The sequence below is a fragment of the Schistocerca piceifrons genome, chromosome X (genome assembly GCF_021461385.2).
Source record: "Schistocerca piceifrons isolate TAMUIC-IGC-003096 chromosome X, iqSchPice1.1, whole genome shotgun sequence".
In the NCBI taxonomy this organism is placed as follows: Eukaryota; Metazoa; Arthropoda; class Insecta; order Orthoptera; family Acrididae; genus Schistocerca; species Schistocerca piceifrons.
The window spans coordinates 576830181-576848688 of record NC_060149.1 but is presented as its reverse complement, the minus strand read 5'-3'; positions in this window follow the sequence as shown (position 1 = coordinate 576848688).

Genomic DNA, 18508 nt, shown 5'->3' with positions numbered 1-18508 from the left:
GCCTGTGCATTGTAAGTCCTCAAAACTACCTGTCAATTGGAATCGATTCCATATATGCACACCACTTTGACTCCACATATCGAATAACTCCTCTGATTGACAAGCCTTCTCAACGTAATGTGATGATGCGGACCCGATCATTGGTCGTGATTGTCCTCCGTGGCGTGGTGGCTGCTCACTCTGCTATTACACAGACGTCTCTAATGCGCCAGTACCGCTGCTTTACTTTCAACTGAAATGCTGCAGTGAATTAGAGTCAGGCGTTCTATCCATAGGTAGCGCTCATGGTAACTGTGTCTATGTTTACAAACAACGTTGGGGATGACCTACCGATTGGTTCACGAACTGTGATGATAGCAACACACCTGCACGACGTATCGGGGTGATATGTGTACAGCTGTAGTAACTGCGCCAATATTTCATACCCAAGTCAGCGGCAGCTCGTAACAAAACATTCGCTGTTATTTCACAAACGATTCGTTTACAGTCTCATGTTTACTGGAACGTTTTTGCTTATATTATCGCATACTTTCAATCGTGTCAGTTTTCTCTATTAATTATGATACATGGTGCATAACTGACATGACAGATAACGTCTTAATCGTATGAAGCTGTTCGCAGACGACGAAGTTATGTACATGGAGCTGACATTGTTAGAAACTTGTTACAAAACGAGATAGGCTTGAAGATGACCAACCAATGGTGCAAAGATTGGCAGAATGATGATTCTTTACATTAATAAATGGAATGCGGGTAGATGGACGAAAAAATCCGTTATCATCGTACTATGCCATGGCAATCAATCGCTGGAATCAGTCACACCTTCAAGTACGTAGATGTATTTCTCGACAGCGATTGAAGATGGACTGATTATATAAATCTGACTCTGAAGAAATCAGGTGCCAGACTCTCATTCACTGGAATAATTTGAAGGAAGGGTAAGTTACCTACGAAAGAGATCGCTCACAACGCTCTTGTTCGATTAATTCTTGAGTATTGACTAATGGGTACTGCTCGCTGTCGGTACAACATTTCACAGCAGGAAGTGGTTTTAATTATGTCTAGTTACTACGACCTCCAATTGAAGGACTCCTTTCACATTTGTTTCTCTAGGAGCCCCTGAACTGCCGCTACGTGTTCGTGATACAAGCCAGTAAATATACAGGGTGGTCCATTGATAGTGACCGGGCCAAACATCTCAAGAAATAAGCATCAAACGAAAAAACTACAAAGAACGAAACTCAGAAACTCGTCTAGCTTGAAGGGGAGACCAGATGGCACTATGGTTGGCCCGCTAGATGGCGCTGCCATAGGTCAAACGGATATCAACTGCGTTTTTTTAAACAGGAACCCCATTTTTATTACATATTTGTGTAGTACGTAAAGAAATATGAATGTTTTAGTTGCACCACTTTTTTCGCTTTGAGACAGATGGCGCTGTAATAGTCACAAACGTGTAAGTACGTGGTATCACGTAACATTCCGCCAGTGTGGACGGTATTTGCTTCGTGATACATTACCCGTGTTAAAATGGACCGTTTCCCATTGTGATCAAAATGCCCAACGGGCGTCTGTGCTATGTATGCTGCTCGGTATCTTGCATCATCCAAGTGTCCCGACCGTTCGCCGGATAGTTACGTTATTTAAGGAAACAGGAAGCGTTCAGCCACATGTGAAACGTCAACCACATCAGTAGCAGACAAATTGCGCGAGAATCAGGAATCTCAAAAACGTCGGTGTTGAGAATGCTACATCAACATCGATTGCACCCGTGCCATATTTCTATGCACCAGGAATTGCATGGCGACGACTTTGAACGTCGTGTACAGTTCTGCCACTGGGCACAAGAGAAATTACGGGCCGATAACAGATTTTTTGCACGCGTTCTATTTAGCGACGAAGCGTCATTCACCAACAGCGGTAGCGTAAACCGGCATAATATGCACTATTGGGCAACGGAAAATCCACGATGGCTGCGACAAGTGAAACATCAGCGACCTTGACGGGTTAATGTATGGTGCAGCATTATGGGAGGAAGGATAATTGGCCCCCATTTCATCGACGGCAATCTAAATGGTGCAATGTATGCTCTGCAGCATAGTGCCCAGAGTCGATCGCGGTCCTCTGGTTTGGAGCCGTGTGGAGGGTCTAAACCAGAGGCTCAGACGACTCTGCGACTATAATGGTTGCAAATTCATCGACCTCCGTTATTGGGTGGAGAACTGTAGGGCCCCCCTAGACAGGTCAGGCGTGCACTACACACCGGAAGCAGCTACTAGGGTACGTGTGGCGTGCACACGGGGGTTTTTTAGGTTAGAGGGACCCCCCCTTGGGCGAAACGATAAAATACCTGACGGCTTACCAGAGAGGACATTATCATCGTTGATAAAGAACGTCCGTCCTCAGAGACCAAAAATAGGAAAAGTTAACGTAATATTGGTAAACTGCAGGAGTATCCAGGGCAAGGTTCCTGAATTAGTATCTCTTATTGAAGGAAATAGTGCGCATATAGTATTAGGAACGGAAAGTTGGTTAAAACCAGAAGTGAACAGTAACGAAATCCTAGACACAGAATGGAATATATACCGCAAGGATAGGATAAACGCCAATGGTGGAGGAGTATTTATAGCAGTAAAGAATTCAATAATATCCAGTGAAGTTATTAGCGAATGCGAATGTGAAATAATCTGGGTTAAGTTAAGTATCAAAGGTGGGTCAGATATGATAGTCGGATGCTTCTATAGACCACCTGCATCAGCAACCGTAGTAGTTGAGCGCCTCAGAGAGAACCTGCAGAACGTCGTGAAGAAGTTTCGTGATCATACTATTGTAATAGGGGGAGACTTCAATCTACCAGGTATAGAATGGGATAGTCACACAATCAGAACTGGAGCCAGGGACAGAGACTCTTGTGACATTATCCTGACTGCCTTGTCCGAGAATTACTTCGAGCAGATAGTTAGAGAACCAACTCGTGAAGCTAACGTTTTAGACCTCATAGCAACAAATAGACCGGAACTTTTCGACTCCGTGAATGTAGAAGAGGGTATCAGTGATCATAAGTCAGTGGTTGCATCAATGACTACAAGTGTAATAATAAATGCCAAGAAAGGAAAGAAAATATATTTGCTTAACAAGAGTGATAGGGCGCAAATCGCAGAATATCTGAGTGACCACCATCAAACGTTCATTTCTGAGGAAGAGGATGTGGAACAAAAATGGAAAAAATTCAGAAACATCGTCCAGTACGCCTTAGATAAGTTCGTACCGACTAAGGTCCAAAGCGAGGGGAAAGATCCACCGTGGTATAACAATCATGTACGAAAGGTACTACGGAAACAAAGAAAGCTTCATCATAGGTTTAAGAGTAGTCGAATCATAGCTGATAAGGAAAAGCTGAACGAAGCGAAAAAGAGCGTAAAGAGAGCAATGAGAGAAGCATTCAACGAATTCGAACATAAAACATTGGCAAACAATCTAAACAAGAACCCTAAAAAGTTTTGGTCATATGTAAAATCGGTAAGCGGATCTAAATCCCCTATTCAGTCACTCGTTGACCACGATGGCACCGAAACAGAGGACGACCGAAGAAAGGCAGAAATACTGAATTCAGTGTTCCGAAACTGTTTCACTGCGGAAAATCGTAACACGGTCCCTGACATCAGCCGTCGCACGGACGCCAAAATGGAAAATATTGAAATAAACGATATCGGAATTGAAAAACAACTGCTATCACTTAGTAGCGGAAAAGCATCCGGACCAGACGAGATACCCTTAAGATTCTACAGTGATTATGCTAAAGAACTTGCCCCCTTTCTATCAGCAATTTATCGTAGATCGCTGGAAGAACGTAAAGTACCTAGCGACTGGAAGAAAGTGCAGGTCGTTCCCATTTTCAAGAAGGGTCATAAATCAGATGCGAATAATTATAGGCCTATTTCGCTTACGTCAATCTGTTGTAGAATAATGGAACATGTTTTGTGTTCTCGTATTATGACGTTCTTAGATAATACAAATCTCCTTCATCATAACCAACATGGATTCCGCAAGCAGAGATCATGTGAAACTCAGCTCGCCCTATTTGCCCAAGAAATTCACAGTGTCGTAGACACTGGCGAGCAGATTGATGCCGTATTCCTGGACTTCAGGAAGGCATTTGATACGGTTCCGCACTTACGTTTAGTGAAAAAAATACGAGCTTACGGAATATCGGACCAGGTTTGTGATTGGATTCAGGATTTCCTAGAAGAAAGAACACAACATGTCATTCTTAACGGTTCAAAATCTGCAGATGTAATTTCGGGAGTACCGCAGGGAAGCGTGATAGGACCTTTATTGTTTACAATATACATAAATGACTTAGTTGACAACATCGGTAGCTCCGTGAGGCTATTTGCAGATGACACGGTTGTCTACAAGAAAGTAGCAACATCAGAAGACTCGTACGTACTCCAGGAGGACCTGCCGAGGATTAATGCATGGTGCGACAGCTGGCAGCTTTCCCTAAACGTAGATAAATGTAATATAATGCGCATACATAGGGGCAGAAATCCATTCCAGTACGATTATGCCATAGGTGGTAAATCATTGGAAGCGGTAACGACCGTAAAATACTTAGGAGTTACTATCCGGAGCGATCTGAAGTGGTATGATCACGTAAAACAAATAGTGGGAAAAGCAGGCGCCAGGTTGAGATTCATAGGAAGAATTCTAAGAAAATGTGACTCATCGACGAAAGAAGTAGCTTACAAAACGCTTGTTCGTCCGATTCTTGAGTATTGCTCATCAGTATGGGACCCTTACCAGGTTGGATTAATAGAAGAGATAGACATGATCCAGCGAAAAGCAGCGCGATTCGTCATGGGGACGTTTAGTCAGCGCGAGAGCGTTACGGAGATGCTGAACAAGCTCCAGTGGCGGACACTTCAAGAAAGGCGTTACGCAATACGGAGAGGTTTATTATCGAAATTACGAGAGAGCACATTCCGGGAAGAGATGGGCAACATATTACTACCGCCCACATATATCTCGCGTAATGATCACAACGAAAAGATCCGAGAAATTAGAGCAAATACGGAGACTTACAAGCAGTCGTTCTTCCCACGCACAATTCGTGAATGGAACAGGGAAGGGGGGATCAGATAGTGGTACAATAAGTACCCTCCGCCACACATCGTAAGGTGGCTCGCGGAGTATAGATGTAGATGTAGATGTAGATATGCTCATTTCCTACGTAATGTTCTACCGATGTTACTACAAGATGTTTCACTGCATGACAGAATGGCGATGTACTTCCAACATGATGGATGTCCGGCACATAGCTCGCGTGCGGTTGATGCGGTACTGAATAGCATATTTCATGACAGGTGGATGGCCCGCACGTTCACCGGATCTGACGTCCCCGGATTTCTTTCTGTGGAGAAAGTTAAAGGATATTTGCTATCGTGATCCACCGACAACGCCTGACAACATGCGTCAGCGCGTTGTCAATGCATGTGCGAACATTACGGAAGGCGAACTACTCGCTGTTGAGAGGAATGTCGTTACATGTATTGCCAAATGCATTGAGGTTAACGGACATCATTTTGAGCATTTATTGCATTAATGTGGTATTTACAGGTAATCACGCTGTAACAGCATGCGTTCTCAGAAATGATAAGTTCACTAAGGTACATGTATCACACTGGAACAACCGAAGTAAAATGTTCATACGTACCTACGTTCTGTATTTTAATTTAAAAAACCTACATGTTACCAACTGTTCGTCTAAAATTATGAGCTGTATGTTTGTGACTATTACAGCGCCATCTATCACAAAGCGAAAAAAGTTAATTAAATCCACCCTCTGGGAAACCCCCCGGTGCTCCCAATCCCCTCCCCCGCTCGGGAATTGACGGGAAAAAGACTCAATTGATTGGTCATTTGGAGCGAAATCGATTGTAGTGTATGGAATATTGTTTAAACAAATTAGGCAATGTAGTTTAATTATTTATTTTATAGAATTTGGTGGGAAATAGATTGCAGTTATGGAATATTGTTTAAACAATTTAGACAATGTGTGGAATACTGTTTATTTAAACAATTTGCAGGATAGAAGGTGATATCAATTATTTAAACAATTGCAATGCTTTTTCATTCTGTTCGCACAAGGAATACCATCACGAAACACCCATCACAAGTGATTACACCATTCAAAATCTTTCGATCGCAAAGCACGCACAGACGACTATCCTGTACCAAGTGCCGACTATCACAGCCATATGTGCAGGTCGCTTGGGGTCTCGCAAGTGTCCAGGAGTGCCCACTCGGACCCCACGACTGACAGGTTGGATGTCACTCTAATCCTCGAACAAAAGCATCAGGCAGGGGCATCCCCTTGATACTTGACACCCGAGAAATTCCTGTCGAAACACAAGATGTCTCTCTCTTCCGTAGCATCCCACTGTCTGGCCTGCACGCACCGTCAGTCGTGGTCGGACTGAACTGCAAACAACGCAGCGTTTACTTGGTAAGCCCCTGCGGAATACCGACGGGCGAGAGAAGTCTTCCTTCTAAGGCAAATGACTGACTGAGAATGGATTCTGCCGTGGGCCCTAAGCTGCCGTCTGAGCTAGGGAGAAAGGATCTCATGAAAGGAAATTCAATTATTATTGCATTGGATATAATGTTTATTTGTAAAATTCAATTCTGGATCTCACTTTTACTTGGTAGGAAAAGCTCACATCCAGCAACTACATGCCCTAATTACATAATTACACTGCTAAGGATGGAGGTGTCGTCTTATTGGAAAATTTTCATGTATTTTCTCACCTTAACATGCAGAGATCGACTAAGCTAGAGCACAGGGCCATCACCAGAGGATTTCCTCCCTCCCCTACCCCTCACCCCATCCCTCCCCACCCATCGCAGAAAACATTGGTTGGAAAAAGAGTCACCTTGTGCTGCAGAGGAAGACTCTCAGGTCACGAAATTCAAATCAAAGCCAATAATAGATATTCTGTATTTACTCAGTGTGCGGCAGACGAGGTTTTCTCATTTCGGTAGACATCATGACTGCACCCCCCCCCCCCCCCACTTACCCTTGCTCCCCATGACATAATAACTGTTATCATCAGGAAATGGAATGAAGTGCGGTATAGTAGCCACAATTTGGGGTCTCCCGCATGTGTGCGTCTATCGTCAGGGCGCCGCCACGAAGGTCAAACAGCCCAATGACCTAATTACGGATCACATTACTAAATACCGCTGAGCACGTGCCGGATATTAGCCTCCTTTGATCTCGCGACCCTCAAACAAAATATCAAGTGGCAGGATTCTGATGATCGGTAAATTTCAGATTCGCTTCCTGTGTCTATCGCTTTTCTGTGTAAACCACCGTCTCCAGATTCGCTTCCTGTGTCTATCGCTTTTCTGTGTAAACCACCGTCTCCAGTCTGGCGTGAGGTCAGTCGTTTGACGGCGCGTTTCGGGGCGGGCCCGCCCGCTGCCGGCGCGCCGTAGGGCACGGAAGCTCGCACTGGGGCGTATCGCTTTCCAGTCGGGTGTGCCGCGGCCGTCCTCGCAGGGGAAGTGAAGCGTCTCTCATAGCCTCTCCTTCCCAAGTGGCTCTTTCCGCCTTCCCGTGGTGCCAGATGTTAAGCTTGGCGTTCTGCCTTGCGACAAAAGGGAGAGCTGCGACCCAACCCGATGCGAAAGCGAAGGGTGCGTGGCACAGGGGGAGCTGTGTCGAGGGACCGAACACCAGTCCCTTTCTGTTCGCAGGGCACAGACCAGCAGGTGCTCTGCATGCCGGCGACCTCGTTTGTCGGCGTGGGATCACGGCGCGAGTCGGCAAGGGTGCTTCGCCGCGCCCCTGGGTAACCGGGGCGTGTTCTGCCAAACCCAGGTGGTGGTGACATCGCCTGGGCCAGGTTAGATGGGCCCAGACCGCCGAACGACTGGGGGACCGACCCACCACCTGAGTAGGAGTGGGTCCTTGGCCTTCAGGTGGAAGCTCGGGCTAGTAGGCGGCGAAGGGCGAGGGGTTCATCCGCCTCTCCGGAGTGCGGGGTGCACTTGCCGAGGAGCGTCGTGTGAAATCGTCGGCGACGGGGCCTTCGACGAGGACCAGTGCGCTGGCAACGGCGCGCTGAACCTGGCAGCTCTGATGTGCCCTTGACCTAGGGGCGAGGTTGGTGGGCGAGCTGCAGAAGTCCCCCCCCATGCCAGAGGAGCCGGTCCGGGGCAAGAGACGGGCTCCCAACTTTTCACTCGTCTAACTAATCATGGCTGACCAGGAGGCGAGTGATCTTTGTGCGATTTCGAGGGCGAGTGTGTCTACTGTCCCTACCTCGCAGGAGGAAGGGGGACACGAAGATCAGAATGTTTATGACAGACATTGTCGAATTAATCAAATATTAGACTCTAGTGTCAAAAACGGCAAAATAAGCCAGGCTGCGGTCCTGGCAATAAAGAACGAGCTCGCTTCCTGGGCTATTGCAAACGCGAAGCTCGAGGGGCGTCTCGAAGAACTAGAGAAAGAAAACGCTAGATTGAGACAGCAACCTGTCAAGATATGGGCCGGAGTGGTGGCGCAAGCCGCTACAAAAGCCCAAACAACGAAGGAAACAATTGCAAAAATCTCTAAAAAACCAGACACGGCAGTCTTTTTAAGACCCCTGCCTGGTCAGACTATTAAAAAGGTACAAGAAATTTTTACAACAACTATTGACCCGGCTAGAGATAAAATAAAAATCAACAAAGTAAAGGCCACAAAAAATGTAGTCGTGGTAGATCTTGCCACAGAGGAGGACAGGGACAAAATATTAAAGAATTCCAAACTGAACAAGGCCATTAAATGTGAACCTCCCAGGAAAAGAAATCCTCTGGTGATACTGTACGACGTACCTGTGGCCCTAACTGAAAGCGACATCTACGAAACCATATATAAACAAAATTTTGATGACACAGAATGGGAAACATTTAAAAATGAATTCAAGCTGCGCTTCAAAACGGGACCTCGGGAACGGGATGTTGTCCATCACGTCGCTGAGGTCTCTGGCAAGATGTGGCGAAAACTTACCGCTATGGGGAAAATTTATATAGGATTTCACGCCATCAATGTTAGAGACTACCTAGTAGTCCCTAGATGCCACAACTGTGGCGATCTGGACCACGTCCACAAGCATTGTGAAAGGAGGCCGGCCTGCTCCAGGTGCGGGGCTGAGGACCACACCAGAAAAAACTGCAGTAAAAGCGCAACCTGCATTCCATGTACCAAGAGAGGAAGGAAACCGTGCAACACTACTGGGAGAAACTGCCCAACGTATAGGATGCTAGAACAGAGACTAATCTCTCGAATTGATTATGGCTGAGGCCGTAATTGAACTCAGGAAGCCAAAAAGGAAATCCCCTAGCAAGAGGCTGAGGGACGCTCTGAGGGCAAACAAATTCAAAGAATTTATACAAAAAATCACACAACCACGATCTTTGGTGACAATAATGAAAGATGTTTGCATACAGACGGACCCGTGTGAAGAAGATGCTCCCTCTCCTCCTTGCTGGGGACCTGGGTCGAAACAAGAGCATACCCGACCACACTGGCATCCTATACTTGGGAGTTCACAATCACAACCACACAGTAAAGAAGTAATATCCACCAAACATGTTCAGTACAATGAAATAAGCAGCTCAATTCCATCTTCTGACACACCATCTCGGGGTGTAATGGGAGTTGATCCCCAGCGAATTTACCCCAACCTGGAGCACGCATTACAGTTATCAAGACTAAAGGAGCCGGCAATCCTCACAACTGCATTGAGACATGTGGTACGTGTCGGCCACGAGTATGGAAGAGATGTCACCTTTCCAGTAATGGAGGCCGTCGACAGAATTCAGCTCAAGACAATGAATCTCCCCACCGACTTCGGAGCCCTGCGAGATCTAGTTAAAAAGGTCTTCGAAAGAAGAAACGAAAAATTCGACATGGATGATCTATATTGTCAATCAGTGATAACCAATGGCAGAGTAGCCCACGACTGGAGAAAATTGTGGCCAGAATCACACATCCATACATATTACCCACGTGAGCCTGAGAGGCACCCACTTGCCTTTCTCATACTGTGGCATCAAGCAGTCAGGCCTGCAAGATGTGTGGTTTGCCAAGCGAGTGGAATCTTCCTTAATTTATCGAGCAACATGAATTCTCGTATCTTACTATTTAGTTACAAATTATCCTCCTGTATGAATAATACGCAACGGAAACACGCATCTGACTATCAGTGATTTATAGAACTCTGACTGTACACTACGCACTGGCAATACCACATTTACCTTTTGTCTTTGATTTAACGGCATTTATATAAATTCGGGACATTACGATAACATACAATTTAATGAAAAAGGCCACCAATCTCTTTCTTTTCACTATTTGATTTATTCCTAAACACACAAATTCTACAACCTACAACAAAATCACATGAGAAATTCCGCCCAGTGGGCATGGCTTTACGTTAGTGAATCTCTATACTATGGTCTCGTAATCTATTTACCGCAACAGTGCACTCCCTGGATCGGATGGTGGATCTTTTATTATACCTCACACTTCGCCTCTCACAATAATCCTCACGAAACTTTCCTCCAGATCGAGCGATACAGAAGGAACAGGCATACCCACAAATCTTTCGAAACTACCTTGCTACTCCCATGCAAAACACACATACCCAAATTACAAGACATACACAACACAACAATATGAAATATTACACAAAGAACGGTTACAACTTCATCACTTTCCGCTTTCCCACTTCAATCAATATTTATCCCAGTTTCACACGACACTGCCCCACTTTGTAATTTCTACTTCCCTAATGTGAACTCTGGAGATAAACGCACGTCTTCCTGTGCAATGCAAGCCATGTGGCGTTGCTGGAAAAACGGCCGACTCACCTTGATTCTCTCTCAGAGTTTAAATTCAGCGTCACACGGAATGATATTTCTTAAATACTTCAACTTATGATACACACGCTATTTCTTAAATATTTCAGCTTATTGTACACACGCTATTAATTCTTAAATATTCCAGCTTATTGTACACACGCTATTAATTCTTAAATATTTCAGCTTAAGCTCACGGAAGTATCTCAACTTATATCTACACGTGGGCTCTTTGTGACCGTTGGTTTACTACAATCCCCTTAAATTTACCTGCCTCACTTTGTAATTTTCCCCACAAAAGGTCCTGTGAAAGAGAAATTATTAATTCTAACTACTCTTAAATATTCCACATCCATACCATGCCTCCACTCTTTCATTCCGGAGCACAACAAAAAAACAGGTCTTTACAGCAGAAGGTTCAGCGGCAGAGTGCTGAAACATGGCCGTATTCTGATTCTCTCGCACCTCTCTCGAAGTGGGAGAAGCACCTTGCTACCTTATTGGTCAGCCACATTTCAGACGCTCAAAGCTCTGGTAACTTCCATCTCTTTGGTCTCACCAAAGGTAGCCAAAGGATCGACTCAAAGATGATCATATATTCCGATTCACTATCTGTGGTTAGCAGACGACCATACATTCATTCCTTTCACAGATCTCACCAAACTGGATGTAGGGATTTATTTTGAGGGAGTGCACATGTGATCAATTAAATAAATAAATTGTCATTCTTTCCCACACTGGTATCCGGCTTCGCTGTATTAATTGAAATTGAGTTACTTTTACACAAAAAATGTGTTCTGACAAGAATTTCGTACCTATTTTCAGTGTTGGGCGGTACTGTACCCTTTCACCACCGGCTACCCATGCAGAAAAAAATGGCACGGTACTATCCTTGCAATGCGAGGGTAGTTCCGAACATTTTTTTTTTTTTTTAAGAAAATGGTATTAAAACAAACGTAGCAATTCATCAAAATAACCAGGAGGAGACCTTAGCCCCTGGTGACCTCAAATTGACGACCAAATGTTGTTACTTTACCAAATTGGCAGTTGTTGCATTATTGTACTCTCCACAATCCGGAGTAACGTACACATACTAATTTACAACAATCTACATGACAAATAAAACATCACATCATAGAAATGAAAAAATAATCTTGAGATAAAATTTTGCTTTAGTTACTGGGATCTTCGTTATTTTTATGAGTAATCCAAATTTCAATAATTCTAAAACAAATAAAAAATACTTTCTCTGTTGTCACACATATAGACGACCAGAACTTGCATTTCGACTAGCCTTCGTTACACTTTAATGTGAAATGTCACCACTGTGATAATAAAAATAAGTGGCTTCAGTCAAAACACCAACAAGATTATTACTATGGACGACATCAAAATACATCAGTTAATTCCGATATTTGTTGTGCAATGCAAACTCTTGTCCCCTGTGACAATCTTACTGATCAATGCTACATGAACCGCTACGTTAGTATTACGCCACTTGCTTATAATTAGAGCATCATTGTACGAAATATTCTAATAAACATGCTACGTGAACTTGATAACCCAGAACAGACAAAAAACAAACACTAACTATTCTAAACACAAATGTTGATGAAATACAATTACACTTGCTGTCCCTTCAGGAATGAAACACATAAAAAAACATTTACACAATTACAAATACATTATTTCCTATCTTGCGAGTCACCCGGAAACCTTTCATTCTGTGATTTTCTTGTGGTCAAAAAGTTGCTGATAGTTTTCCTAGAACCACTGTCTCGGTGTCAAAGCTCTCCCATGGTTACCCGGACGAAAGTCTTTGAGTCACTCAAATCGGCATTTTGAACACGCACTGGACAGCAAACTGTATCTCACATTAAACACAAACGTCATAGTCACTGTCAGAGTACCATCCACACGAATCTGTTCGTCCAAAAAAAATGGCCCTACAACTACTACTACCCACGGTTCTGTCCTTTCAGTTCATGGTGTAATTAAAAGTCGTAAGTTTCAACAAACAGCACTTATTCCCGCACCAGTTCAAGAAATGTCTCCTACTACAGACGCAAATGTCAATGTCCCACTCTAGTTTCTTGCCTTCATACAATAATTGTTCACCAAACGACAACTGTCCTCTAAGTGTACCAAGTGTCCCACGTGCAATTCACAAAGCACACTTAACAAGTCACTGCCAAAAGTCTATGGATCCCACCATTCAGTGGTCAAGACAAAACAAAACGATCGTCCTGTCTGCTAAAGACAAAATCTTTTCCACCACTCACAACGTGGAAACACCAGTCCTTCACTTTCCACATTATGGAAAGTCGCAGTCATCTTGTTTCACGGCTCCACAGTCCAGTACTAGTTATTAGCTGCTGGTAAAAAAAAAATGCTCGCCGGGCTCTGCCGCGCCTCGTCCATTCTGCAGTAGCGCCGCTGCGCGCGCCGTTGAGGAGAAGAAACCACCCGCTGTTGCCTCCGCGGGATACCTTCCCCACTCGTAAGGGTGGCGGAACTCATGAATGGCCAGTGGTACGTGCGTGTCGCCCCAGGCCGTTGACCTGCTGTAGCGGGCGCGTGGAGTGTACCCCGTCCGACAGTGGAGTGGGGAGTGCCGCGGCTCTGTCGCCTGTCGCCATGGCATCGTCAGCTCGGCCCGCTAGCGGTATGGGCGTTACGACACCCAATCAGTTAGCCTTCCGTGCATCTCGCAACATTACAGACAAAAGGAAATTCTTACATCAAAATTATACACCCTAGTTTTCTACACATACAACATCAACATTTATCTCTTTTCTATAGACAGCCCACACTCGTTCTATTCATTGTACCTGTCGTCCCTCATACAAAACATGAAAGTGTAAAAAAAAAAACAAAAGGAATAATAAACAATCTATACAGCTCATAATTACAATAGCAAATAGTAGGCTACTCTAACATCCTATCACAGTGAAAGTATTAGAAACTTTATCCTAAAACTACAATATACAATGAACTTTTGTGCTCGTGACAGACTGAAATTAATACCCCTTGAAAGTGTTCTAACAAAAAAAATAAGAAATAATCTATACAGCTCACAATTACCTACCACAGGTTATTAAATATTAAACTACTTTAACCTCCTAATACAATAAACATTTTAGAAACTGGTGACTCTAAATCTACAACATACAATGCACCTTTGTGCTTGTGACAGATTGAAATTAATATCACTTGAAAGTGTTCTAACAAAAAAAAAAATAAGAAATAATCTATACAGCTCACAATTACCTACCACAGGTTATTAAATATTAAACTACTTTAACCTCCTAACACAATAAACATTTTAGAAACTGGTGACTCTAAATCTACAACATACAATGCACCCTTGTGTTTGTGACAGACTGAAATTAGTATCTCTTTATACATTTTACATTTTATTATATATAACAACATTTCTAGGACATGTATGAACCATCCACATGATGTCAAATCCTGACCTGCCATCGAGGTTCATCCAAATCAAACAATACATAATAATGTTGTAGTTACAGAACGGTAGCATCCCCTTTACAGGAGTGGGCGCATTGATCACACTACTCTACGACTCTCACTCACCAGACATCACATTTTCCCTCTCATTCAATCCATAGATACACTAACAGAATAGGTCTAGAAGTCGGCTAACCTTAACACCACCACACTCACGACAACATACCATACCTTTGCTCCCTTATACTCATAACACCACCACACTCACGACAATATACCATACCTTTGCTCCCTTATACTTATAACACCACCACACTCACGACAACATACCATACCTTTGCTCCCTTATACTCAACCACATAACACATGAAGCTGTTCCGGAGATAGCTTTCCAGTCTCCGAATTCGTCCTTTCACTCTGGCACCTCTCTCCATCGGCTTACCTCCGCATTCACTTCATGCTAAATATCAACTTAGAATTGCGACATTTCATCTAAGAAACAAAAACACACAAATTATTCAACCTGCAAAATAACTGTACACATTCTTGGTACCGTTTTGATTAGTTATCCTGGTACCAGGCTTCAACAACAACAACAATAAATATTATTTTTGCCAAATCGCAAATGTTATGCTAAGAATTAGATCTTACACTTATATTACATCTTACGTCAGTTTTCCACAACGTTCACCATCTGGATCTCATACTCCCTTTATGTCCTTTCACATTGTGCAGTTGTCCTCATCTCTTCATTCGTATTTCGGCTCTCCGTCCGTCCATTACTCCATCATTTCCTGGTCTTCCTTCGCCATTCGCATCAATCTCTATTGCAGCATACACAGGTCTCTCTGTAACATACATCTAAGACATCTCCACATTATTCAATTCTACTCACCTTTATTTACCACTGTTTCATCACGTCGAATCTCTATTTATTAATCACACTGCTTCACGTCGCTTCTTCCCTTACCTATCACCTTTATCCACTACTATTTATCACGTCGCTTCTCTATCTACCATCTTTATTCCCTCATAAATTATCACGTCGTTTCTGCTTGATCCTTATTCATACGACAAAAAATACGTACATACACCACTCTGTCGACTCCTGTTCATGACTCATTTGACCAGTCTATTCCGTCATACTTCCTGACATCCCGCCTGAAAATTCTTATGTTCGATTTGACCCTGCACAACGTTACACACCACAAATAAATACACTGACTATCTACCATAAATTGCCTACTTTAGATCTATCCTTAACTTTTCCATAATTTGATGTTAGAAATGTGATGAAGCCCACGAGACTGTTTTCCCTTGATCGTCTCAATCAGTACAGCATTTTCATGGACAATCCGCCTCACTCTGAATGGTCCACTATACACAGTAAAGAATTTGCTAGTTAGGAATCTGTGCTTCTTTGATAATCGATGAGTTTTAATTAGAACCTTGTCTCCTACTGCCAATTCGATCTTACGGATCTTTCCTTTCTGCTTCTCCTGCCTATCCTTAGCTGCTTTCTTAATACGCTCTATCGCAACCTTGACAATTTCTGTGTGCCTCTGCTTTCCTGATCGCGGAAAATCTACCAGCTCCCTGACTCGATCTGGTGGTGGTTCATTCTTTAGTACCGTAATTGGTGATAATCCAGTTGCTCCATGTGGTAGCTCATTGAGGATGTCCTGAAAATCTTTGAGAAAAATACTCCAACTTCTGTGTTGCCTATGGCAATAGATCTTACACAATTTTCCCAGTTCTTTTACCACTCTTTCACTGGGGTTACTTGCAGCATGGTATCGGGATATGAACACCGGTTTTATCCTTCTTCTCTTCAGTGTGGTTAGCCATTGTCTGGATCTATATTGCGGTCCATTGTCAGCTATGAACTTTTCTACAGTTCCTACTTCTCGCAAAAAGTTTTTAACGATCGCTGCTGCCACTGTCCTTCCCGTCGCACGTTTCAATGCGGTAAAAGTCACATACTTTGACACCAATTCCACTGCTACTAAAACATATCTATATCCCTGCACTGACTTAGGTAGCGGGCCAAACAAATCTGTTGCTCCGAATTCCCTCAATCTACCTGGCACTATCGGAAAAAGCGGTGCTTTGCATGAGATAGTTAACGATTTTGCCTTCTGGCACAATTTGCAACTACCAAGCACGTTCTTGATCCTCCTCTCCATACTAATGAAATAAACTGATTCCCTTAACTTCTTACAGCATTTCCTTGCCCCGTAATGCCCGTAACTTAGGTGAGTGTACCAGATCAGCTTGTTGACTATTTCATTTGGTATACACAACACCCAGTCCTGTGTGTTCGGATTTCTACGGTAGAAAAGGACCCCGTTCTGAATTGTATAAAAACGTGCTATATTGGCATCTAAGTTCGCTGTAACTCTGTCCTTCACCATTCTCCATGACGCGTCTTTATCCTGCTCTTTCGCGATATTTGTGAGTACCGTCCCTATGTATTTCTCGAACGGCACGCCCTGCATATACAATATATCATATCTGTTCTCGTTTACCTCCTCATCAAAGCATTGACCGTGACCTACTGGATTCCTTGACAACGCATCTGCCACTATATTCTGTGGCCCAGGAATATACATGACCGAAAACTGAAACTCCTGTAAATAGAGTGCCCACCTAGCGAGTCGTCTATGGTTAAGTTTGGCCGACATCAGAAACTGTAGTGACTTGTGGTCAGTATAGATTTTAGTATGCCTTCCATACAAATAGTATCTAAACTTACTAAAACCCCATACTATTGCCAAAGCTTCAAGCTCAGTTACCGTGTAATTTCTCTCAGCTTTGCTAAGCACTCGGCTCGCAAATGCAATAGGTTGTTGTATTACTTCTCCTCCTTGCTCTTGCTCTTGGAACAATGTTACCCCAAGTCCACTACGGGAACTGTCCGTGGCCATACAAAACTCTTTCCCTAGGTCTGGATGCCCGAGAAGAGGTGCCGATAGCAGTGCCTTCTTTAACGCCTCATACTCTTCCTGCGCAACAGGGTCCCAATTCCATACCGTTTTCTTTCCAGTCAGCTGACATAGTCTGGGTGTCGCTGCACCCCCAATCTTAATGAACCTCCTGTAAAAATTGATTAATCCTAAATAACCCCGTAGCTGACGTTTTGTTCTTGGCACCGGAAAATCTCTGATTGCTTCGAGTTTGTCTGGATTTGGTCTTATTCCCTCTGGTGTCACAATGTGACCTAGAAACTCGATTTCTTTTCGTCCAAATTCTGACTTTCCCAAATTCACGGTCACCCCATGTCTCTCCAGTGCACCGAGCAATATGCCTAACGTTCTATTGTGGTCTTCCCAGTTTCTTTCGGCTATCAGGACATCATCCACGTACTGTGTTATCTTATCTTTTATTTCATTAGGAATGACAGTATTTAGCGCTCTGATAAATGCCGCGGATGATACATTTAACCCAAATGGTAGTTTCCGGAACTGATACGATTTCCCGTAGCACAAGAAAGCAGTGTATTTTCTACACCCCCTGTCTAACTCCACCTGCCAGAAACTCATTCTCAAATCAACTGAGCTGAGAACTCTGATCCCGTGGAACTTTTGTAGCAATTCGTCAAGTGTCAGCGGCCGATCTGTCTCTGGCTCTATTATCTTATTAATCCTTCTTGCGTCCAAAACTAATCTAATTGACCCATCCTTTTTTTCAACACAAACTAAAGGACTGTTGTACGGACTGGATGCTGGTTCGATAATCCCTTGTTGTAGCATGCTTTCGATCTCAGCTTCCACTCTTTCTTTGTACACAACAGGTATCGGGTACACTTGGGCCCTAAACTGTTTATGTGGCTTGACCTTGAATCTATACACAAAATTTCTTATTGTACCCGCAGCATGTTTAAATACCTTTCTATTCTCGTATAAAATTTTCTGCAATTCCCCGTAGACCGTGGTCCCTCGTAAATGCCAGATTTTCTCCCTGATCTCCTCCTCCAAACATTTATGAATTTCCTTCTTCTCTTGTTCGAACCCCGTATTCTGTGCCTGTTTACCGGACTTTACCGCCAGACATAATGCTAAGTGTGCATTATCTTTACCATGTAAGCAATCGTCGAATCTTAATGTAATTTCCTCCGAATCTC